Genomic DNA, 24,853 nt, shown 5'->3' with positions numbered 1-24,853 from the left:
GTTACTGGTGTTGAGCATTGTCACAGGTTGAATTCCCTTGGAAGCAGACTCATTGGGAGATTAGTTAGCAGTAGGTTTTTTTTTTCAGGGAGAGCACTTGGGCTCAACCTCTGTGCAAGAAAAAAGACAGAAGCATTATTGGACAAGGGATGAAGCTGATCTGTTGTACAATGGAGTCTCAAGAGACCTCAGCTGACCTTAACCAAGAGCGCTGAAAATGCACTTGAAAAAATACAAAATGTTCTGAGTTTAGGCAAGTGGCTGGACTTCTTTGCCCCCATATTAATGGCCACTGTGACCTTGGGCAAGTCAGTGCTCTTCAGCATAGGCAGTCAATGAAGTGGATTGATTGAAGGCTGTTTCCTGACAGCCTCTCCAACATTGAAGAATAAGTCCTTCATTCCAAAGGAGAAAGGAGAATCAGAGTGGCATATCATAGCATTTGCTACAAGCACTTTTCATGCCTTATTGGCCATTTATATCTCTCTTTTTGTGAGGCATCTGTTCAAGTCTTTTGCCCATTTTTTAATTGGGTAGCTCAACTTTTTGCTGTTAATTTACAGGCACTCCATAAATTATCCAGATATGACTCCTTGGTCGAGTATATACAGTGATTACTATTTTTCCCAGTCTGCCATTTGTCTACTCATTTTCTTAGTGATGTCATTTTGATGAAGTCCAATTTTTCAATTTTTTTCTTTTACGGCTAGTGCTTTTTGTGCCCTGCTCAGAAATGTTTTCCTTCTTCAAATTTACAAAGATTCTCTTCTGTATTTTTTCTAGAAGCTGTTCTTGTGCTATTTTAAAAACTAAGGTTTAAAAAAATTTTTTTTAAATAAGGTTTATTGTAAGGAGGTTTCTGATTATAAAAGGATTACTTGATCAATGTAGGGAATACAGAAATTTTAGATGAGCATTAATAAAACAGTATCAGTAAATCTAAACAAAATTACTGTTAATAGTACACTGACCACCTGTATTTTTTCCAGTGATATACAACACATGCACTTACACACACACTTACCATTTAGGGATCATAACTGATTTCACTTACTGTATCATTCATTCGTTATTAAATATTCTCCATTATGACAATGGCTATAAATATATGCAAACTTATTTAATTAACTTATAAACTAGTTAACTTATTTTCAGTTCAGTTCAGTTGCTCAGTCGTGTCCAACTCTTTGCCACCCCATGAACCACAGCATGCCAGGCCTCCCTGTCCCTCACCAACTCCTGGAGTTCACCCAAACCCATGTCCATTGAGTGGGTGATGCCATCCAACCATCTCATCCTCTGTTGTCCCCTTCTCCTCCTACCTTCAATCTTTCCCAGCATTAGGGTCTTTTCAAATGAGTCAGCTCTTTGCATCAGGTGGCCAAAGTATTGTAGTTTCAGCTTCAACATCAATCCTTCCAATGAACACCCAGGACTGATCTCCTTTAGAATGGACTGGTTGGATCTCCTTGCAGTCCAAGGGACTCTCAAGAGTCTTCTCCAACACCACAGTTCAAAAGCATCAATTCTTCGGCACTCAGCTTTCTTTATAGTCCAACTCTCACATCCATACATGACCACTGGAAAAACCATAGCCTTGATTAGACGGGCCTTTGTTGGCAAAGTAATGTCTCTGCTTTTTAATATGCTAAGTTGGTCATTACTTTTCTTCCAAGGAGTAAGCGTCTTTTAATTTCATGGCTGCAGTCACCATCTGCAGTGATTTTGGAGCCCAGAAAAATAAAGTCTGACACTGTTTCCCCATCTATTTCCCATGAAGTGATGGGACCGGATGCCATGATCTCAGTTTTCTGAATGTTGAGCTTTAAGCCAACTTTTTCACTCTCCTCTTTCACTTTCATCAAGAGGCTCTTTAGTTCTTCTTTACTTTCTGCCATAAGGGTGGTGTCATCTGCATATCTGAGGTCATTGACATTTCTCCTGGCAATCTTGATTCCAGCTTGTGCTTCTTCCAGCCCAGCGTTTCTCATGATGTACTCTGCATATAAGTTAAATAAGCAGGGTGACAATATACAGCCTTTTCCTATTTGGAACCAGTCTGTTGTTCCATGTCCAGTTCTAACTGTTGCTTCCTGACCTGCATATAGGTTTCTCAAGAGGCAGGTCAGGTGGTCTGGTATTCCCATCTCTTGAAGAATTTTCCACAGTTTGTTGTGATCCACAGTCAAAGGCTTTGGCATAGTCAATAAAGCAGAAATAGACGTTTTTCTGGAACTCTCTTGCTTTTTCCATGATCCAGCAGATGTTGGCAATTTGATCTCTGGTTCCTCTGCCTTTTCTAAAACCAGCTTGAACATCTGGACATTCACGGTTCATGTATTGCTGAAGCCTGGCTTGAAGAATTTTAAGCATTACTTACTAGTGTGTGAGATGAGTGCAATTGTGCGGTAGTTTGAGCATTCTTTGGCATTGCCTTCCTTTGGGATTGGAATGAAAACTGACCTTTCCCAGTCCTGTGGCCACTGCTGGGGTTTCCAAATTTGCTGGCATATTGAGTGCAGCACTTTCACAGGGTCATCTTTCAAGATTTGAAATAGCTCAACTGGTATTCTATCACCTCCACTAGCTTTGTTCGTAGTGATGCTTCCTAAGGCCCACTTGACTTCACATTCCAGGATGTCTGGCTCTAGGTGAGTGATCACACCATCATGATTATCTTATTAATTTCCTATTCTTGAATATTTAAAGTGTTTCCAATTATGTTTGCTGTTTTAAATACAATCCATAAAGAACCAAATGCTAAAGTCTTTGACTGTGTGGATCACAACAAACTGTGGAAAATTCTTCAAGAGATGGGAATACCAGGCCACTTTAGCTGCCTCCTGAGAAATCTGTATGGAGGTCAAGAAACAACAGTTAGAATTGGACATGGAACAATGGACTGGTTCAAAATTGGGAAAACAGTATACAAGGCTGTATATTGTCACCCTGTTTATTTAATTTATATGCAGAGTCCATCATGTGAAATGCTGGGTTGGATGAAAAGCAAGCTGGAATCAAGATTGCCGGGAGAAATATCAATAACCTCAGATACACAGATGACACTACACTAATGGCAGAAGCAAAGAGGAACTGAAGAGCCTCTTGATGAAAGTGAAAGAGAGTGAAGAAGCTGGCTTAAAACTCAACATTCAGAAAACTAAGATCATGGCATCCGGTCACATGACTTCATGACAAATAGATGGGGAAACAGTGGAAACAGTGACAGACTTTATTTTCTTGGGCTCCAAAATCACTGCAGATGGTGACTGCAGCCATGAAATTAAAAGACACTTGCTCCTTGGAAGAAAAGCTATGACAAACCTAGACAAAATGTTAAAAAACAGAATCATTACTTTGCCAACAAAGGTCAGTCTAGTCAAAGCTATGGTTTTTCCATAGTTACATATGGATGTGAGAGTTGGACCATAAGGAAGCCTGAGCACTTGAAGAATTGATGGTTTTGAACTGTGGTGTTGGAGAAGCCTCTTGAGAGTCCCTTGGACTGCAAGGAGATCAAACCAGTCAAGCCTAAAGGAAATCAACCCTGAATATTCATTGGAAGGCTTGATGCTGAAGCTGAAGCGCCAATATTTTGGCCACCTGATGAGAAGAACTGACTCAGGAAAAGATCCTGATGTTGGGAAAGATAGAGGCAGGAGGAGAAGGGGATGAGATGGTTGTATGGCATCACCGACTCAATGGACATGACTTTGAGCTAGCTCCGGGAGATGTAAAGGACAGGGATGCCTGGCGTGCTGCAGTCCATGGGGTTGCAAAGAGCTGGACACAGTTGAGCAACTGAACAATATAAAACCAAGCAGATGGGTAGCCCAAGCTAAGATTTTAAAGAAACATCATTCCAGCATTTAAAAATAATCAAAGAAAAAGAGGAAAATGAGAACAAAGAAAAGTAAATTTTTTTTTTTTTTTTTGGCTGCACTGGGTCTCCCTTGCTGCACATGGGCTTTCTCTAGTTGCAGTAGGTGGGCGTTACTCTTGGTTACAGTGCACAGGTTTCTCATTGTGTCGGCTTCTCTTATTGCAGAGCACAGGCTCTGTAGTTGTAACACACAGGCCTAGTTGTTTTGTGGCACAGGGAATCCTCCTGGACCAGAGATTGAACCCCCTGTATCTCCCGCATTGGCAGGCGGATTCTTATCCACTGTCCCACCAGGGAAGTCCAAGAGAAGTAAATCTTTACTCTCAAGATAAAACCAAAGGAAGATTTCACTGAAGTCCTCTCTTCTCGTCTTCCTCTTTCTCTTAATACTTCACTCAGAGGACAGTTGATTGAAACTTTCTAACCCCACCTTTCCTGGCTCTTCCATTCCCTTCCTTCTTTCCCCCATGTCTGTTTGTCCCCTGACACCATTCTGATTAAATTCTTCTCATTTTCCTATAAATATCTGCCTTTTTCAATTTAAATTAAGTTGAAGCTCTATTGCATTTTCTCTAGGACCCAACCCTCATTGTACCAGTCTGGTAGAAAAACACTCTTTTTGCCTCTGGGAGAGATAAAGGTTGTGAAAATTCATACTGATTATATTTTTTCTGTCATATAAAGAACCTATGTGAACAAACTCATATATAGGTATCTTTTTCCTCCTACATGTTATCGTTTCCTTAGGCTCAATATGTAGAAGTTAAACTCTGAATCAAAGAGCATCAACACTTTTAAGGCTCTTAATACATGTTGTCAAACTCCCCTCCAGAAATGTACCAACTTACCTTCTTTTTAGCAAAACATGAGAATATCTGCTTCCATACCCTCCAGCATCAGGCTTTAAAGTTTGTTTTCTTTTAATCTTTGTTAATTCAGTAAGTGAAAGTGCTATCCCATTGTTCTTTATTTGCATTTCTTTGATTCCTAGTTAGGAAGCACTTTTTTCTTTTAAAGCTGGCCTCTTTAATTGCTTTGGTGAATTGCTATGCACTTGATACTATGTATTTCTTTCACTTATCCCTCCAAGTACCACATGAAGCACATGGTATTCTCATTTTGGAAAACTGAGAAATGCATTGATTAACTGACTTGCCTGGGATTGCAGTGGGTAGTTACTGGCAGACCCAGGCCAACCTGACACAGAAGAGGCACTCTTTCCACCTCAACACTCAGTCTCAATGCGGGAGACCCGGGTTTGATCCCAGGGTCAGGAAGATCCCCTGGAGAAGGAAATGGCAACCAACTCCCGAACTCTTGCCTGGAAAATTCCATGGATGGAGGAGCCTGGTAGGCTATAGTCCATGGAGTCGCAAAGAGTCAGACATGACTGAGCGACTTCACTTTCACTTTCAGTTACTGGCAGACCCAAGCCAACCTGACACAGAAGAGGCACTCTTTCCACCTTAACACTCAGTCTTCCTGTGATCTCTTTCCATGAACTCCAGGGTTGGTGTAATTTAACCCAAAGAATGCCTGAAACAAGACGAGTCTAGAGCTTGAGTTCCCATTTAGTTCTTCCCTAATAGATGGTGCATAATTTGGTTTTAGAAAAGGCAGAGGAATCAGAGATGAAATTGCCAACATCTGCTAGATCATGGAAAAAGCAAGAAGAGTTCCAGAAAAACATCTATTTCTACTTTATTGACTATGCCAAAGCCTTTGACTGTGTGGATCACAATAAACTGTGGAAAATTCTGAAAGACATGGGAATACCAGACCACCTGACCTGCCTCTTGAGAAATCTGTATGCAGGTCAGGAAAAAACAGTTAGAACTGGACATGGAACAACAGACTGGTTCCAAATAGGAAAAGGAGTACGTCAAGGCTGTATATTGTCACCCTGTTTATTTAACTTTTATGCAGAGTACATCATGAGAAATGCTGGACTGGAAGAAACACAAGCTGGAATCAAGATTGCCGGGAGAAATATCAATAACCTCAGATATGCAGATGACACCACCCTTATGGCAGAAAGTGAAGAGGAACTAAAAAGCCTCTTGATGAAGGTGAAAGTGGAGAGTGAAAAAGTTGGCTTAAAGCTCAACATTCAGAAAACTGAGATCATGGCATCCGGTCCCATCACTTCATAGGAAATAGATGGGGAAACAGTGGAAACAGTGTCAGACTTTATTTTTCTGGGCTCCAAAATCACTGCAGATGGTGACTGCAGCCATGAAATTAAAAGACGCTTACTCCTTGGAAGGAAAGTTATGACCAACCTAGATAGCATATTCAAAAGCAGAGACATTACTTTGCCAACAAAGGTTCGTCTAGTCAAGGCTATGGTTTTTCCTGTGGTCATGTATGGATGTGAGAGTTGGACTGTGAAGAAGGCTGAGCGCCAAAGAATTGATGCTTTTGAACTGTGGTGTTGGCGAAGACTCTTGAGAGTCCCTTGGACTGCAAGGAGATTCAACCAGTGCATTCTAAAGGAGATCAGCCCTGGGATTTCTTTGGAAGGAATGATGCTAAAGCTGAAACTCCAGTACTTTGGCCACCTCATGCGAAGAGCTGACTCATTGGAAAAAACTCTGATGCTGGGAGGGATTGGGGGCAAGAGGAGAAGGGGACGACAGAGGATGAGTTGGCTGGATGGCATCACTGACTCAATGGACATGTATCTGAGTGAACTCTGGGAGTTGGTGATGGACAGGGAGGCCTGGCGTGCTGCAATTCATGGGGTCACAAAGAGTCGGACACGACTGAGCGACTGATCTGATCTGATCTGAATTTGGTCCATGCAAGAGCAGATGTGCTTCCATCACCTGTTTCATTTAAATATTGAGAGCTGTACACAGCAGCAGTATTTACAATAGCCAAGACATGGAAGCAACCTAAATATTGATCGACAGATGAATGGAAAAAGAAGAGGTGGTGCATATATACAGTGGAATACTACTCAGCCATGTGCTGCGCTCAGTCACTCTGTCTCTGCGGCCCCATGGACTGTAACCCATTGGGCTCCTCTGTCAATGAAGTTTTCCAGGCAAGAATTCAGAGTGGGTTGCCATTTCCTATTCCAGGGAATCTTACCCACCCAAGGATTGAACCCATGTCTCCTGCATTGGCAGGCAGATTCTTTACCACTAGCGCCACCTGTGTATTCTTTGCTTTGTGGAAAAATATCCCTATAGTCAAAGCTACGGTTTTTTCAGTAGTCACATATGGATGTGCCAGTTGGACCACAGAGAAAGCTGAGCACTGAAAAACTTATGCTTTTGAACTGTGGTGTTGGAGAAGACTCTTGAGAGTTGAACAACAAAGAGATCAAACCAGTCAATCTTAAAGGAAGTCAACCCTGAATATACATTAGAAGGACTGATGCTGAAACTGAAGCTCCAATGCTTTGGCCACCTGATGAGCTGACTCATTGGAAAAGACCCTGATGCTGGGAAAGGCTGAAGGGAAGAGGAGAAGGGGGCGACAGAGGATGAGATGGTTAAATAGCATCACTGACTCAATGGACACGAATTTGAGCAAACTCCGGGAGATGATGAAGGACTGGGAAGCTTAGTGTGCTGCATTCCATGGGGTCGCAAAGAGTCGGACATGACTTAGTGACTGAACAATAAGCGCTACCTGGGAAGCCATAAAAATAACAAAATAATGCCAGCTACAGCAACATGGATGGACCTAGAGACTGATTGCCATACTGAGTGAAGTAAGTCAGACAGAGAAGGACGAAATATCATATGACATTCCTTTTATGTGGACTCTAAAGAGAAATGATACAAATGAAGTTATTTATAAAACAGAAATAGATTCACAGACTTGGAGAAGGAACTTATGGTTGTCATGAGGGAAGGACAGGGGGAAGGGAGAGTTAGGGGGTTTGGGATCATCACGCACACACGCACATATTTAAAATGGATAACCAACAAGGTCCTACTGTGTAAAACACAGAACTCCGTCAATCCCATGGGGCAGCCTGCATGGGAGGAGAGTTTGGGGGAGGATGGATACATGTAAGCATATGGCTGCGTCCCTTTGCTCTCCACCTGGAACTGTCACAACATTGTTAGTTGGCTATACTCCAATATAAGATAGAAAGTTAAAAAAAAATCCTTCCTTCCTTTCTGACCTGCTTTTCTGTCCTTCTCACTGTCCTGTCTCCCTGATATGTTGCATTATTTTCCAAAGGATCTCTGACTGTGGCTATCTGCCTATTTCGCTCTCTGTTCCCTGCCCAGATGTGGATATTCCCCCCACCCAGTTTTGTTTCCATGGTCACACCCTCTGTGTTTCTACTTTTACCCTCTATCTTTCTCTAGACTCTCTACCATCCTCTTTGGATCTGTTCTCTATGTTCATCTCTGCAGAAGCTACAGGATAGTCATAAAGTCTGCAAACATAGAGAATAGTATATATTTTTACAGACTGAACCCCCTTGATTAGGGATATGTATGTTTATTCAGTGAAAAAAAATCAGAGATAAATTATATGAGATAAGGCATCATAGACTCATTTGCAAGGAATGGTAGGAACAGCATTAGCACTGTATGCACTGCAGCTTGGCCCATGACATTGAACAAGGCATCTTTAGTGAGGAACATATTGTGTAATATTATTGAACATAGCATGTTTTGTATTGTAATATTCATAAATCTTTTATTAAGTATATTCACCCATGTTTCCAAATTTTATGACCATTTGTAGTTTATCAGTGGATTTTTTTTCTTGCCTTTCCTTTCTCTTTGCATTATCTATATTTCTTCATAAATATGCTCTTCATTAGAACTAGCCCCTGCTTTAATGACTTAGCTTTGGAATAGAACAAAATCCTTAAGTGGAAGTCTATTGAGAACCAGAAGCTGTAGAACAGTCGAGTTCTATTTTGGCCCTTTTATGTTTCTATCAATGGCCAGAATTTCTGTCCCAATTAAGAAGAGGAAATTACTCAAAAGAGGCCCCTTAGCAACACTCAGCACCCATTTAATAAAACAGCATATCAACCGTGGCCTTTTTATTTTGCTGAAACAATCTGAGAAATTATCAAAAAAAAGTAAAATATATCCCTATTGAGTATTATTTCCTGAGGCCTTTAAATGTTTATCTATTATTCCTTTCTTTCCTTTTTTGGAATATCATTGAGGGACAAAAACGTATTATTCCCACAGCACAAATGAGAAGTGGTGTACAGATAGGTTGTGAATTTCCAAGGCTCACAAAGATCTGAAGCCAGAAACTGGGTCTCTCTGCTGACTGAATCCCTTGGCCAGGCCTTTTTATCCTACAAGAAGAGGCTGTCTAGTTAATGTAGAAGATGTGGTTTGCTTATACATTTGCTCATAGAAAAATGAATCTCTTTTTTCATTCCTCCCTTCCTCCTACCTAGAAAGAAGTAAGGAAAGAAAGAAAAAGAAAGGGGGAATTCTCTGGCAGTCCAGTGGTTAGGACTCCATGCTTTCGCTACCAAGAGCATGGGTTTGATTCCTGGTTAGGGACCTAAGATCCCACAAGCAGAAAAGAAGAAAGAGGGGTTGCCTGGTGGTCCAATGGTTAGGACTCTTGGATCCCACAAGTTGTGTGGTGGTTGAGGTGGGGGAGAGAAAGAAAGAAACAAGGGAGGAATGAAAGGAGGGAGGGAGGAAGAAAAGAAAGGATCCACAGCAGCCTGTCAACGACTGGAATGGCTCAGATGATAGCCAGTCACCCAGAGGCAGGGAAAGGGTTGTGGTCACTGGTGATTTCAGTGATTTTTCCCACCACCAGCTATCATCACAATTTCCAGAAAAGCTGCCAAGAAAAAGTAGGAATTAGCATTTCACAGATGCCCCTGCCCCCACTATTATGGATCTTGGAACTTCTCCTGACTGCCCTTTGCCCTCATACCTTCCTACCCACAGATAAACAAGCTAGGTATTTGACCTCACCTGCATTTGAAGAACTACAGTACTTGCAAAGGTGCCTCCCTCTGCCAGAAATCCTTCCTGAAGTTGAGTTACTAACTTTCTAACTTTCCCTAATCTGGATTGTTTCCTTACAATTAAAACACCAGGGATATGCACTTTATCCGTACTTTCCCTTTTCCCTTTCTCCTCTTGCCCTCCCCTACTCCAAACAATGCACTCAAGGTTCAAACTATTGAGATACCATGTTGCAGGTAATTGGTAATTGAAGTGCTTATCTTCACTTGTAGAGTATGTGACTTATGTTGTATCCTTACACTGCATAGGGTCTGGCCCATTGTTGGGACTCAAACGAATGTTAATTGAATAGAAGAACTTGCCTAAGTTGGCCTCAGGCACTCCTGGATCTCAGTGTGCTGAGTTCCAGGGAAAATTAGACTGACTAAGCCAACTGCTCCCTTCCTGTCTGGGAAGAACCACCCAGAGAACAGAACAGGGAGGCCGCACCTCTGCAAAGGGAGAGAGAGGGCTTGACTGCTGTCCCCTCTGCCTGTGATCCCACCCCATACTTTTTCCTCTGTCACAGGCTAAATAAGGCAGTTCTGAAACTCATTTTTTCCAGACACGTTTGTGGGCAGAGCTACTAATAGAACCTGCTGTGGGCTAGATAGGGATCAGGGTAGAGACCAGAGTCTGATTTATACCATAGGAAGCCCTAAGAAAGGTTAGAATTTGATAAGAACCTAAGCAGACTAATCTCTCAGGAGAGGAATCTGTCTGTAGGGGTTTAGAGTGTGATCTCTAGAGACATGCTATCTAGGTTCAAATAGTATTTGTGCAATTTTTAAACTGTGTGACCTTGGACAAGCTACTTAACCTCTTTATACCTCAATTTCCTTACACATGAAGTAGGGATAACAACAGGACCTGCATCACAAGGTTAATTAAATCAGTTAATACATGAACATGCTCAATATTGTTATTACTAAGAATGATGCCTTTGGAGGGAAGCAGGTTTACTATGCTGAGGTTTGTATGTGTAAACGCAGGGCTGGGGCAGAGTTAATCATCAGGGTCTGGAGACAGTGGAATGACTTTGTACAAATGAGTGAGAAGAATCTGGAGTTCAGGGTGGGGGAGCAATCGGATGGACGAGTAAGGAGGAGAAATGAGGGAGAAGGGAAAAATTAAAAGCCATTTCAAATTTCCAATAGTATAATAGCAAGATATCTTTTAAGAACAAGATCAGAATCATTTATGTTGCTGAGCTCTAAACCAGCACTGAAGTAAAACTGTACAACTCCTTGGAGAGTAACTTGGCACTATCAAAATCAAAAGCTACATATCTTTTGATCCTTCCATTCTATTTCCAGGTATTTATCCTACCTTGGTATTTGCAAACAGACTCATGGCCTCTTTGTAATGCCAAAATTTGGGGAACCACCTAAGCGTCCATCAGTATTGTCTATCTATGGAATAGAATACTATGTAGTCATTAAAAAGATTGAGGCAAAGTTACACATATTATTTATGGAATAATAGGCAAGCTAAATAAAAAAAGAGCTCTATCATAGGCAGACAGAGAGCGCCAAGAGCCAACTGGAGGAGCAATGATGAAGTCCAAGCTGGAGTCTATATCCTCGAACACAGAGACATCATGTATGGAGTGGGTGGTGGGGGTAATGAGAGTTGGGAATGACAAGTCTCTGCAGAATTTCACAGGGGGAAGAGCGGCATGACAACAGGTGGGGAATTAGCAAATGGAGAAGTCACTGATGATACCTTTAAAAGCTGCTGGTGTTTGTAGGGCCCAAACAGATCTGTACTTGTGTGGTGCCTGAGTGGTTCTGGTTTGCTTAATGGACTAGGAACAGATCAGAGCAAGGTAGTAAAGGAGCAGGTAGATAGGGCTAAGAAAATGAGCCTGAAGCAATGTGGGTGGATAATCACAGCTATATAGATTTTTAACTAGCTTATCAACTGAGCTCAAAGGATATTGATTAAAAAATTTGATATCAATAAAGAGAGGGACTTCACTGTCGTATTGTTGTTCAGGCACTAAGTCGTGTCCAACTCTTCTGTGACTCCATGGTCTGCAGCACGTTAGACCTCTCTGTCCTTCACTATCTCCTGGAGTCCACCCAAATTCATGTCCATTGAGTCGGTGATGCCATCTCATCCTCTGCCACCCTCTTCTCCTTTTGCCTTCAGTCTTTCCCAGCATCAGGGTTGTTTCCCATGAGTTGGCTCTTTGCATCTATTCAGGGTTGATTTTCTGTAGTATTGACATGGTTTAATGTTCTTTCAATCCAGGGGACTCTCAAGAATCTTCTCCAGCACCACAGTTCAAAAGCATCAATTCTTTACTGCTCAACCTTCTTTATGGTCCAACTCTCACATCTGTACATAACTACTGGAAAAATCATAGCTTTAACTATCCAAACCTTTGTCAGGAAAGTGATGTCTTTGCTTTTTATAGGCTGTCTAGGTTTGTCATAGCTTTTCTTCCAAGGATCAAGTGTCTCTTAATTTCATGGCTGCAGTCACTGTCCACAGTGATTTTGGAGCCCAAGAAAATAAAATCTGTCATTGCTTCCCCTTTCCCCCCTTCTATTTGCCTTGAAGTGACAGGACCAGGTGCCATGATCTTAGTTTTTTGGATGTTGAGTTCCAAGCCAGTTTTTCACTATCCTCTTTCACACCTCATCAAGAGGCTCTTTAGTTCCTCTTCACTTTCTGCCATTAGAGTGATATTATCTGCATATCTGAGGCTGTTAATATTTCTCCCAGCAGTCTTGATTCACACTTGTGATTCATCCAGCCCAGCATTTTGTATGATGTACTCTGTATATATATTAAATAAACAGGGTGACAATATACAGCTATGACGTAGTCCTTTCACAATTTGGAACCAGTCAGTTGTTCCATATAAGGTTGTAACTGTTGTCGCTTAACCTGCATATAAGTTTCTCAGAGACAGGTAAGGTGGTCTGGTATTCCCATCTCTTTAAGAATCTTTCATAGTTTGTTGTGATCCACAAGTCAAATGCTTTCAAGTAGTCAATAAAGCAGATGCTTTTCTGAAATTCCCTTGCTTTCTCTATGATTCTAGCGAATGTTGGCAATTTGATCATTGGTTCCTCTGCCTTTTCTAAACCCAACTTGTACATCTGGAAGTTTTCAGTTCACTTATTGCTGAAGCCTAGCTTGAAGGATTTTGAGTGTAACCTTACTAGCATGTGAGATGAGTGAAGCTTGTACGTTCGGTAGCTTGTGCATTCTTTGGCATTGTCCTTCTTTGGGACTGGAATGAAAACTGAGCTTTTCCAGCCCTGTGGCCACAGCTGAGTTTTCCAAATTTGCTGACATATTGAGTGCAGCACTTGAACAGCATCATCTTTTAGGATTTGAAATAGCTCAGCTGGAATTATATCACCTCCACTAGCTTTGTTTGTAGTAATGCTTCCTAAGGCCCACTTGACTTCACATTCCAGAATGCAGGGCTCCAGGTGAGTGACCACACCATCGTGGTTATCCTGATCATTAAGACCTTTTTTATATGGTTCTTCTGTGTATTCCTGCCACCTCTTCTTAATTTCTTCTGCCTCTGTTAGGTCCCTACTGTTTCTGTCCTTTATTGTGCCCATACTAGCATGAAATGTTCCCTTAATGTTGCAATTCTCTTGAAGAGGTATCTAGTCTTTCTCATTCTACTGTTTTCCTCTTTTTCTTTGCATTGTTCATTTAAGAAGGCCTTCTTATCTCTCCTTGCTATTCTCAGAAACTCTGCATTCAGTTGGGTATTATCTTTTCCTTTCTCCCTTTTTACTTCTCTTCTTTCCTCAGCTATTTGTAAAGCCTCCTCAGACAACCTCTCTGCCTTTTTGAATTTCTTTTTCTTTGGGATGGTTTTGGTCACTGTTTCCTGTATAGTGTTATGAACTTCTGTCCATAGAGATGACACTCTATCAGATCTATCCCTTGAATGTATTCATCACCTCCACTGTATAATCATAAAGGATTCAATTTAGGTCATACCTGAATGACCTAGCAGTTTTCCCTACTTTCCTCAGTTTAAGCCTGAATTTCACAATAAGGAGCTCATGATCAGAGCCACGCTGGCTCCAGGTCTTATTTTCACTGATGCCACTGACTGTATAGAGCTTCTCCATCCTTGGCTGCAAAAAACATAATCAATCTGATTTTGCTATTGACCATTTGGTGATGTCCATGGGTAGAGTCATCTCTTGTGTTTTTGGAAAACAGTGTTTGCTATGACCAGTGTGTTCTCTTGGCAAAACTGTTAGCCTTTGCTCTGCTTCTTTTTGTACTCCAAGGCCAAAAAAATGAAAGTAAAAAGTGATAGTCATTCAGTCGTGTCCGATTCATGGAATTCTCCAGGCGAGAACACTGGAGTAGGTAGCCATACCCTTCTGCAAGGGATCTTTCCAACCTAGGGATCAAATCCAGGTCTCCTGCATTGCAGGCAGATTCTTTACGATCAGAGCCATCAGGTAAGCCCCTGAACCATCAAACTTGCCTGTTAGTCCAGGTATGTCTTGACTTCCTACTTTTGCATTCCAATCCCTTATGATGAAGAGGACATCTTTTTTTGGTGTTAGTTCTACAAGATCATGTCAGTCTTCATAGAAGTGGTCTACTTCAGCTTCACTGGCATCAGTGGCATGGACCTGAATTACTGTGATGTTGAATGCTTTGCCTCGAAAACAAACCAAGAACATTCTATCATTTTTGAGATTGCACAGAAGTACTGAATTTGGACTTTTTTGTTGACTATGAGGGCTACTCCATTTCTTCTAAGGCATTCTTGCCCACAGCAGTAGATATAATGGGTCATCTGAATTAAATTCACCCATTCCCATCCACTTTAGTTCACTGATTCCTAAGATGTCAATGTTCACTCTTATCATCTCCTGCTTGACCACGTCCAATTTACCTTGATTCATGGACCTAACATTCCAGGTTCCTATGCAATATTGTTTGTTATAGCATCGGACTTTACTTTCACCACCAGACACATCCACAACTGAGTGTCATTTCTGCTTTGGCCCAGATGCTTCATTCTTTCTGGAGCTATTCGTAATTGCCCTCTGCTCTTCCCCAGTAGCACAGTGGACACCTGCTGACTCATCGTCCAGTGTCGTATCTTTTTGCATTTTCATACTGTTCACGGGGTCTCACAGCAAGAATACTGGAGTGTTTTGCCATTCCCTCCTCCAGTGGACCACATTTTGTCAGAACTCTCCACTATGATCCATCAGTGTTAGGGACCCTGCACGGCATGGCTCATAGCTTGAGTTACACAAGTCCCTTCATCGGGACAAGGCTGTGATCCATGAAGGAATCACTGGTGTATTAGATATTTTTAAAACCAGTAGCTTAGATAGTGATCTAGCTGGGAAAGATAATAGAATGGATGATAGAAGCAGGACTTATTTACTTATATAAATACGTATTTATTTGGCTGCATGGGGCCTTAGTTGTGTCATGCAGGATCTTCCTTTCATCATGTGGGATCTTCCGTGGTGGTGCACGGACTGTCTGGTTGCGGGGGGCAGGTTCAGCAGTTAGAAGCGAGATTTAAAATTATCTTAGACTGACAAATACCATATGATACAACTTATATATGAAATCTGAAAAGAAATGATACAAGTGAACTGATTTATGAAACAGAAATAGACTCACAGATACAGAAGACAAATTCATGGTTAGCAAAGGCAAAAGGTGGGGAGGGATAAATGAACAAAGTACTATATGTAAAATAGGGAAGAACAAAGACCTGCACAGAGAGCTGTACTCAGTATCTTGTAATAACCTATAATGGAAAAGAAATATATGTATAACTGAATTGCTGTACACCTGAAACCTTGCAAATCAATTATCCTTCAATTAAAAATGTTTTAAAATAAACTTATCTTGACAGATTAGAACAAAATGCCAAAATCAAGAAAATGAAACTTGACAAGGATAAAATAAAACCCCAGATGTAAGGGACTTCCCTGGCTGTCCAATGGGTAAGACTCTGAGCTTCCACTGCAGGGGGCATGGGTTTTATCCCTGATAAAGGAACTAAGATCCTGCATGCTGGGTGGTGCAGCTAAGAAAAAATCAATTGTATAGGAAGGAGTGGGGCTGCCTTGACAGCATTTTATATGAAAAAGATTTAGGACTCACCAAACCCAATGTAGTCACAGTTTCATGAAAAGATACAATGTCGGATAAAAAGAGATCTGTGCTTTAATTAAAAGATCTTTTACCCAGATCTGACCAGTTCTGGGTACCTCATGTTTAAAAAGCTATCGATGGGGACTTCCCTCTTTTGGTCTAGTGGCTAAGACTCTGTGCTCCTAATGTAGGGGGCCCAGGTTCAGCTCCTAGTCGGGGAACTAGATCCCACATGCCACAAGTAAGAGTTCAAATACCACAACTCAAGATCCTGCATGCCACAACGAAGATCAAAGACCCCGTGTGCCGCAACTAAGACCTGGCACAGCCAAAATAAATAAATGAATGAATATTAAAAAAACAAAAAAAAGACACTGATGAACCAGTGTATGTCCAGGGAGAGATCAGGTTGAAAAAGGATCTAGTAACTTCCCAAGTAAGGAAGAATTTGATGGAGTTTAAAGATATTAGATATTGGGAAGAGAAGAGCAAGGTAGATAAATAATAACTGTCCTCAAATAACTGGCTTTTTTCAAGCACAGGCTAACAACATGAAATCGCCAACCATCCTACTATCTTGATTAATAAAAACGCAACTTCATTTGGTTCAACCTAATAGAAGGCAATGTCAACTCCTTTTGCTATGCTGCAGAAGGTAAATGAGAATCAATGGTTGAACAAGGGAAGCAATTACATCAGTATAGGAAGGAATTTGTCACCATCAGATGCTCAAGAATACAATGAGCTGCTTCACAAAATTCTCGGTTCTATCTCATTGAAAGAGCCCAGGCAGACCAGTCTGTTAGGAATATTAAGCATTTCTGTATTTAGTGGGAGACTGTCCATGATCTAGCCTAAGGATCCAACTTCTCCACAGTACAGGGACAACACACCAGACCACTTTGACAGCAGCCCTGGCCATCCTTGTGTTGTCTTACACTGCTGTGTCTTTGTGCGTGTCAATCCCCTTGCTTCGAATTGCACATCTTCTTGCTATGTATCCTGCAAATTCTTACTCATCTCTCCACACACTACCCAAGCATGGCCCCGCCTGAACTCTAAATAATGTGTCATACTCTTATTTATTTATTTTTGGTCACGCTGGGTCTTTGCTGCTGCACTCAGGCTTTCTTTAGTTGTAGTGAGCGGGGCGACTCTTCGTTGTGGTGCACAGGCTTCTCACTCTGGTGGCTTCTCTTGTTGTGGGGTACATGCTCTAGGTGCGTGGGCTTCAGTAGTTGTGACATATGGGCTCTTATTTGCTCGAGACACATGGAATCTTCCTGGACCAGGAATCGAACCCAGGTCCTCTGTATTGGCAGGTGGATTCCTAGCCACTGTGCCACCAGGGAAGTCCCATACTCTCTTTTATACCCTGTACCCTCTGCAGTGGGACTTAATATTCTTTTGCAATGTTTTTGTGTACTTCTCTCTTTCCTACTTCTCTCTTTCCTACTAAATGCAAGCCGCTTGTGGACCAGAAATGTCTCTTTCATTTTCCATATTCCCAGTGACCAGAGCAACATCTATGGTAACTCAATAAATATTCATGAAATAAATGAGATTAGATGTTTTGATTTTATATATAAAAATAACAAATTATCATACACATTTTGTATCACGTTAATCAAAACTAGTGTCCTTACTACATGTGATACACATAGATATTTTCTATTTTTTTTCATTTTAAAAAATAGAATTATTCTAGTTTCCAAAATTAACTTGGGTTCTCAGCTTTACACTGAAACACACTGAACTACAGGGTCAAGAGGCAGGGATCTGAATGGAAGATCTAAGAACTTGATAGGAGCTCTGGGCCTTCTTCCAGAAAGATGCATATATGCATTAAATTAGCATTCAATTTCAGAGGCTCTCTGGACCCACTGAAGTCCTTCCATACATCACAGGTTGTGAGAAAGTTCCTTCTAATGCTTCAATCTTATTTTTGTGAGACGCATTAAGAAGTAGTCTAGGAATATTTTAGAGTCACCCATAGGGAGAGCACAAAACTGGAAGGGTAGTACATAAAGAACAAAGAATAGAGGGAAAATTCTGAGATGGGATAGGCAAGACAGATAAATACATGTGAAAAGTTAAAGGAATAGGAAACAGAATAAATCCTGGCTAAGGGTTAGGAGGAAGGGGAAGGTAGGAGCTGCCAGGTCAGGGTTTCAGGCCTGCAGAATCTGATATTCTTTGCAGACAATGGAACTTGGGGTTCCAGCCCTGTAGCTTTCATCTTCCCTCCCGAGGGCTCACTATGCCTTCCTCCCCTTTTTTAGGCAGACCTTATGGAAACTCTGAAACTCTTTTTCTCTTTTCTTCCAGATGGGAAGCTCTGGCAGAAAGAATGTTCTGGCCTGTGTGCAACGACTCCATTCTCTCTGCCAAAGGATAAAGCGAAAATTTGCTTTCTTGGAAACCAGCTCCTGTCTTCAGGAAGCATGACCCTAGTGAGGGAGTGACTGGGACCTTTGCGTAAAGGGGAGGTAAGGAAATAATCGTCAGCATCCGCTAACACGGTGGCACAGAAGGACAGTAATAGGTGAACATCAACGAATGATTTAAAAATGGAATCTCCCGTCTCCAAGATCTCAGCTCACACAGATAACTTACTACATCGCTCTTTGAATCTTAAATAACTCTGACGTGTTTTCAACAGTCTGTTGAGGAGGAAACAGACATACAACTCGCATTTCCACAGGACAAACAGTGAGAGGGACATGTATGAAGTCTAGAAGCTCCTATTAAGCTCTCAGGAATCTTGGGAGATTTTAAGAACTTCTGTGAGGGTCCAGAAAACCTGAAACATTACAAAAGTCCAAAAGTAACTAGACTGAGGCAAAGAGAATGGAATTTGGGGTGGGGTTAGGAGACCTGAGTTAGTCCCTATATAGAATCCTGACTCATTTTGTGATAACAGCCAGTCACTTCCTGGCTCAGTGTTCCAGTCCTCGTTCACCTCGTCCACCCTTACCCCAGCCCCTTCCCCTGCCGAAGAAAAATAAAATCACAATTTTAATCTCTCTGGAGAAAGTTAAACATGATTATTTCTGTAAAGCAAAAATAGCCGATTTCTCAGGGTGAGATGATTTTGTTTACTTTATAACCAGTGTAACCTCCTGGGTGGTATATAAAGCCATGAGAACGGCAAACTTATTTGTTGTTGGGATCCTCAGATGGGCATGGAGTTCACAGGTGGTGTGCTTGTTTCTTCTGTTTTCTGGGATGACACTGTTGTGTTGTAAAGGCCTCTGGAGAAAGGTTTGGGAGATAACTGGGTAACACCCAACTAGGTCAGGGAATGAGTCAGGGCTCAAGGACTCGATACCAACCTCTCCCACTCCTGCCAGGAAACCTCTGGGGTGAGAGAGAGATGAGAGAGGAGCTGAGGGGCGGGCCTTACCGCTGCCTGCCCTGGGGCCTCCGGCTTGCGGTTTCACCCTGGTTTGCCCTGCAGCTGTAACGTGTCTGCTGACACGCAAGCCCTGACATGCTCGCCCTCCCTCTTTCCCAAACTTCTGCTCAGTCTCAGAAACAGATGGTACATTCCACCCCAGAAATGTCTATAGGAGAGATGAGAAGGGAAGAACAGAACCAGGTGGAGAGGTGGCTCTTCAGAAAACGCAGGGCAAAATACAAAGGACTTTTTGTCAAGGAAGTGAGGAGGAAGCAGAAACTAAACTCACCTCCAAGGAAATCAAGATGAGAAAAAGGCAGAAGAGTGCCATGGCTGGGCTGACACAGAGAACAGAATAGGAACAAGGGCGGAGGCTGGGCAGGACCAAGAAGCACAAGCCCGGAAACCTGTAAGACTCAAGAGCAAAATGGCAAAAAGTCACATTTCTTGTTTGGAGGTATACTCAGCTTTCAAAAATTCACCTTTCTTTCCTCAACACCATTCCCTGTTTGTGGCAATTCTGAGGACTCTCCGCTAGTTAAGACACAATTTTATGTACCCACTGTGTACCAGTCACAAGTTTTCATATAGGATTTCATTTAGTGTTCACAACAGCCCTACATGGTAAATTTTCTTATTTAAAATAGTAAATTTTATTATCCCCATTTCACAGATGGGTACATTGGGCCTCAGAAGAGTTAAATAATGTGCCCATAGAATTCCAAAGTAGTGGACCCAGCCAGTTGAATTCCACTATACCAAACTGCCTTTGATTTGATGTCAAGTTAAATCAAAATAATGTCAAGAGTAGAGACTTCTTAAGCCTTCCCGGAGCAGTAAGAAGCAGACCAGGTAAGGAATAATGAATGGAGATCTCTTAATCTCTGAATGTAAGTACTAAAAAATCCCTGTAACTGTTGAGTTTGCATAGGCCTCTTTGTGATCGGAGATGCCAGTGAAACCTTGGTACCCTCTAGTGGAAGTTTCCTGCATTCACACAGCTTCCACCCCAAAGAGCTGGAACTGGAGAGCATCCCCAAAGAACGGCCAGGTAGAATATACATGTTCATACGTCAGGGCCCATAGAGGGTAAAGGAAAGAACAAAGACCAGAGGGAAGGTATGTTGAGCAACTGGTTCACAAGGGTCCTTAAAGGGAGTCTTTGTCAGGCCTTTATGCATTATTAATAGGAGCTCAACCCTGGTGGCTCTCTGTCAGTAAAGAATCCACCTCCAGTTCAGGAGACTGAGTTTGATCCCTGGGTAGTGAAGATCTCCTGGAGAAGGAAATGGCAGAACACTCTAGTATTCTTGCCTGAGAAATCCCATGGAGTGGGCTACAGTCTATGGGGTCGCAAGAGTCGGACATGACTTAGCAACTAAACCACCACCACACATCAGTAGGGGCTGTAGGTTTTTAGGACTCTGGAGTGCTATTTTTTTTAATGGGGAAAATTAGCGATCAGCGATATGAAGTGACTCCCAAGGCCACAAGGAAGTCAATGTCAGCAATGGTAAGACTAGAACCCATGTTCTAGTCTCCTGCCTTCCAAACCAGAATTCTTTCCATTATATCACACTTTCTGTTTGTTGGGAACCCAGCCTACGAGAACAAGCTCCCGGGCTCCTGAACCTCATGCCCACACTCTGCAGGCACTGCTGGAGCTTCTTCCGCAAGTTCCCAGTGCCAAGATGTCAGATTTCTTTCTTTCTTTCTTTTTTTTTTTTTTTTCCCAGATTTATTTCTGTCTCTCTCCTCCTGCAGAGGTAATCCCTGGGAATGGAAGTGGGTTAGAAACAGATTACTCTGATCCAGGGGCTTTGCTCTCTCCTCCCCGAATGTGGCGGGTAGGGAGCGGAGAGGGGAAGTCACAAATAGCCTGAAATTCCCTTTCAGGATTATCGCTTGATTTAGCCAGCTGGGGTGAAAGTGGAGCAAGAAGAGGGGAGGGATTAACTTGAGACCTCACTTGAACAGCAGGATGCATGGGCTTCTTTTCTGGCTGAACCAGGACAAGCAGTATCTCTTCCTAAACATACCTTTAGAAATAAAGAGTCTGAGGCAGGCAGAAAAAGATAAAGGAGAAAGCCTTTGTCTTCAGCTTCAGGGATGAATGGAAGGATGGATGAGACAGAACAGCGAGGAGAAGAACGTCATGCAGCACAGAAATAAGGAATCACTTTGGGGTATGGAAACAATCTACATTTTGATGGTTTTAGCTTTAACATAAGCTCTTCACTTTTCCCTAGCAAAAGAGACCTAACACAAATAAGGCTTTCTGAGGATTTCCAATTTATATCCAGGTTATGGGCTCTTTTGCTTTAGGGACTCTGCACTGGGGTGGAATCTGGGACCACTGATATTATCTGTGTCAGCACAAGGAGCAGTTCCACTTACCAGGACCCTGCTGCTGCTGCTGCTGAGTCACTTTAGTCGTGTCCGACTCTGTGCGACCCCACAGACAGCAGCCCACCAGGCTCCCCCGTCCCTGGGACTCTCCAGGCAAGAACACTGGAGTGGGTTGCCATTTCCTTCTCCAATGCATGAAAGTGAAAAGTGAAAGTGAAGTCGCCCAGTCGTGTCTGACTCTTAGTGACCCTGCTAGGCTCCATCTATCCCTTCCATGGCTATGATGGGGCTTGGAAAAAGTTACCCTAACTAACCAGAGCGGGACATGTATTAACTCATTTACTAAGTTAGTAACAATTCTACGAGTTAGGCACTTAATTACTCCTTTTCTATAGTGAGGAAAAGAGGTGGAACTAAGATGTACAGTCAGGCACCATTATATAAGAGCTTTGTCAACTCTCCAAGTGACGTAAAAACTCTGCTAACGTTAGCTAAAGATCGGTTGAGACCATTTCTTAGAAAGTTAGAAGTCACAGTTTCTATGTCACCTTACCTTGGACGGTTCACTTCCTTTGCTCTTCATGTTCTCATCCAAGGGAGGGAAGTACAGTATAAACACATGGCAAGCCTACTGCTCACTTCAATCCAAGTGTCATATTGTTTACTGTAATCAATAAACATATTGTAATCAGATTCTTCCAATTCTCCAGAAGTATTTTCCTTGTTCAAATCAACAGTGCTTCTCCTGGAAAGTAGGTTGGTGTTTAGTCGCTAAGTCGTGTCTGACTCTTTTTGTGACTCCGTGAACTGCAGACTGTAGGGCTTCTCTGTCCATGGGATTTTCCTGGCCAAGAATACTAGAGTGGGTTGCCATTTCCTTCTCCAGGGAATCTTCCTGACCCGGGGATCAAACCCACGTCTCCTGCATTGGCAAGCAGATTCTTTACCCACTGAGACAGTAGGGAAGCCCAGAATGTAGGTCTACCAGGCAGAATTTCAGAAGTTCCAATCTTTGACATCGTCTGCCACTGTGGTGGTGCGGAGGGGATGCAAGCACAGTGTATGTCCCACTGCTCATGGGATATCCCATCCTCTTTGGATCCATTTAGAATAAGACAATGAGTGATCCCAGAAACTCCCTATATTTGGGGAAACACAGAAATCAGCTTTGCCCTCTGCCTCATGATAGTTTATCTGGGATTCTACTGATTCACTTATTTTTTCCCATGATCCACTTAATGAATAAATATTTGAGTGTCTACTATGTGCAAGACTGTTTCTTTGCAAAGCTGAGCCCCTAACCACCTTATTCCTTCCTCTAATTACAAAATGAGTTTCCTTTTCTTGTTCTTATCTTGATTTTTCTGAAGTGTGAACTTCTATGTTTGTGGAATTAAGAAGTACCCTTTTCATGTTAACATCCCCAGGTAGACAGCTCCCAATTTTCCATGCAGTTAATGAGACAGGAAGATAATATGAATTTTCCAAAGAGCAGCTATAAAACCCACTTACAACTGATCTCAAAATGAATTAAAAGCAATTGACTCCCCTTATTATTTCATCCAGGTTGATATGAACAAGTTTGTGTTCCCTGAGAAACTGACCAGAGGGAAGGCGGAGACGATCTAGGATGTGTTGGCTACCATGTGAGACAAACATAAGACTCTACAGTGAAGCAGATAATTCCAGAAAGACTGTATCAATGTTCTGCATTAATAACCACTCATCATGGAGTGGGGTTTCCTCACTTTTCAGGAAAAGCAGTTTAAAAAAAACCAATTCATGTTCTATTTCGGGGAGCACAGAGTAGACAGGACTTTGTTAAGAAATAACTATATATATATCTCTCACTTAAATGCTTAATATATTCTTTAGCATATACATATAACACCTAATTTCATGTCACTATTAATGTGTCATGCTATAGGTTCAAGGCTATGGTTAAGACTTATGAGAAAATTCTTAGCCTTGAAGACTATATAGGTACTTTCCTGGCAGTCCAGTGGTTAAGACTGTGCTTCCACTGCAGACAGCACGAGCTCAATCCCTGGTTGGGGAACTAAGATCCCACAAGCTGCGGTGAAGCCAAAAAATGTGTGTGTGTGTACACACAGTATAGTCAAAAAGTCAAGATTTAAGACATCAGATCCCCAAATCCAAAAGTAATCTCCCTTTCCTTTGACAGTTGTTAGCATTTTACCTGGACCTTTGTAGCAATTCTATTGTACAGCTCATAGATCCCAACTCATTGCAAAATACCATAGGTAAGTGTTCAATAAACATTAATTGGCGGAATGAGATAAAAACCTAAAGGGTAAGTATGAAAAGTGGTTATTATTCACCTATGATTACAGTACTGGATTTTCCAGGATGATCCTAACAACATGAATCCTTTAACCACTTAATGTTAAGAAATACAGTACAGTAGTCAGTGCATGGGTTCTGGAGTCAGACTGCTTGAATTTGAATCCCAGTTCTGCCAATTATCAGCCGTGTGATCTTAAATAAATTATGTACTTAATTTCGAGGCGGCGCATCTTGTTGTTATATACAAGAATATTACTCTTGTTTGTGATGAGGATTGAGTTAAAATATATAAAATACTCGGAAAATTGCCTGGCATCTGGTAAATTATTTCTAAGTATGAGCCATTTTTTGTTAATAAAACCTGTGCCTCTGTCCGCAAATGGCAAACAAATGCTTTTGTCAGTCCACGTGTCTTTTGCTTCAATAAACATAGTTGTCATTAATTTCCTTAATTCGATAGGATATTCTCACAGTATAGACTGGGAAAATTAGAGCTCTGGCTAAGGTTACCCACCATATGAGGATATAGACCCAGAAGCTAGACATTTTCGTCCTTCCTAAGATCCAAGTAGGCACTGAAGAAAACACTTGTCTCAGAAGGGAAACACCTTTTCGTTCTTTACGGAATGGAAAAAATTTGCAGCTCCATCCCAAACCTGGAATGCAGTAGCTCCTGGCCGCCAGAAAGCCTAGAGCGCAGGCGCAGTTGTGGCTCCACGCTCTCCGCCTGGCGCGTGACAACCGTGCTTCCACCCTACCCCCAACGCCATCTGACTGCGCAAGAGCAGCCCGACTCCACCCTCGCTCCCTCCCGAA

The 24,853-nt window shown here is 42.0% G+C and overlaps 1 long non-coding RNA gene across 3 annotated transcripts; it reads right to left on the bottom strand.

Moving 5' to 3' along the window:
- Positions 1 to 1,530: 1,530 nt before the first annotated feature.
- Positions 1,531 to 24,786, bottom strand: LOC102409371. 3 transcript variants are annotated; one of them, XR_006549492.2, is made up of 3 exons: positions 24,552 to 24,786; positions 22,284 to 22,394; positions 1,531 to 1,580 (listed from the first exon to the last, which is right to left on the bottom strand). It is a non-coding gene; the product is annotated as an uncharacterized LOC102409371 (long non-coding RNA). The 3 variants fall into 3 exon arrangements; XR_003107812.3 differs by lacking the exon at positions 1,531 to 1,580 and adding an exon at positions 19,671 to 19,796; XR_328914.4 differs by lacking the exon at positions 1,531 to 1,580 and adding an exon at positions 19,681 to 19,788.
- Between the last annotated feature and the right edge of the window lie 67 nt (positions 24,787 to 24,853).

The sequence above is a fragment of the Bubalus bubalis genome, chromosome 3, assembly GCF_019923935.1.
Source record: "Bubalus bubalis isolate 160015118507 breed Murrah chromosome 3, NDDB_SH_1, whole genome shotgun sequence".
Lineage (NCBI taxonomy): Eukaryota > Metazoa > Chordata > Mammalia > Artiodactyla > Bovidae > Bubalus > Bubalus bubalis.
This window is presented reverse-complemented; position numbering and strand designations above follow the sequence as displayed.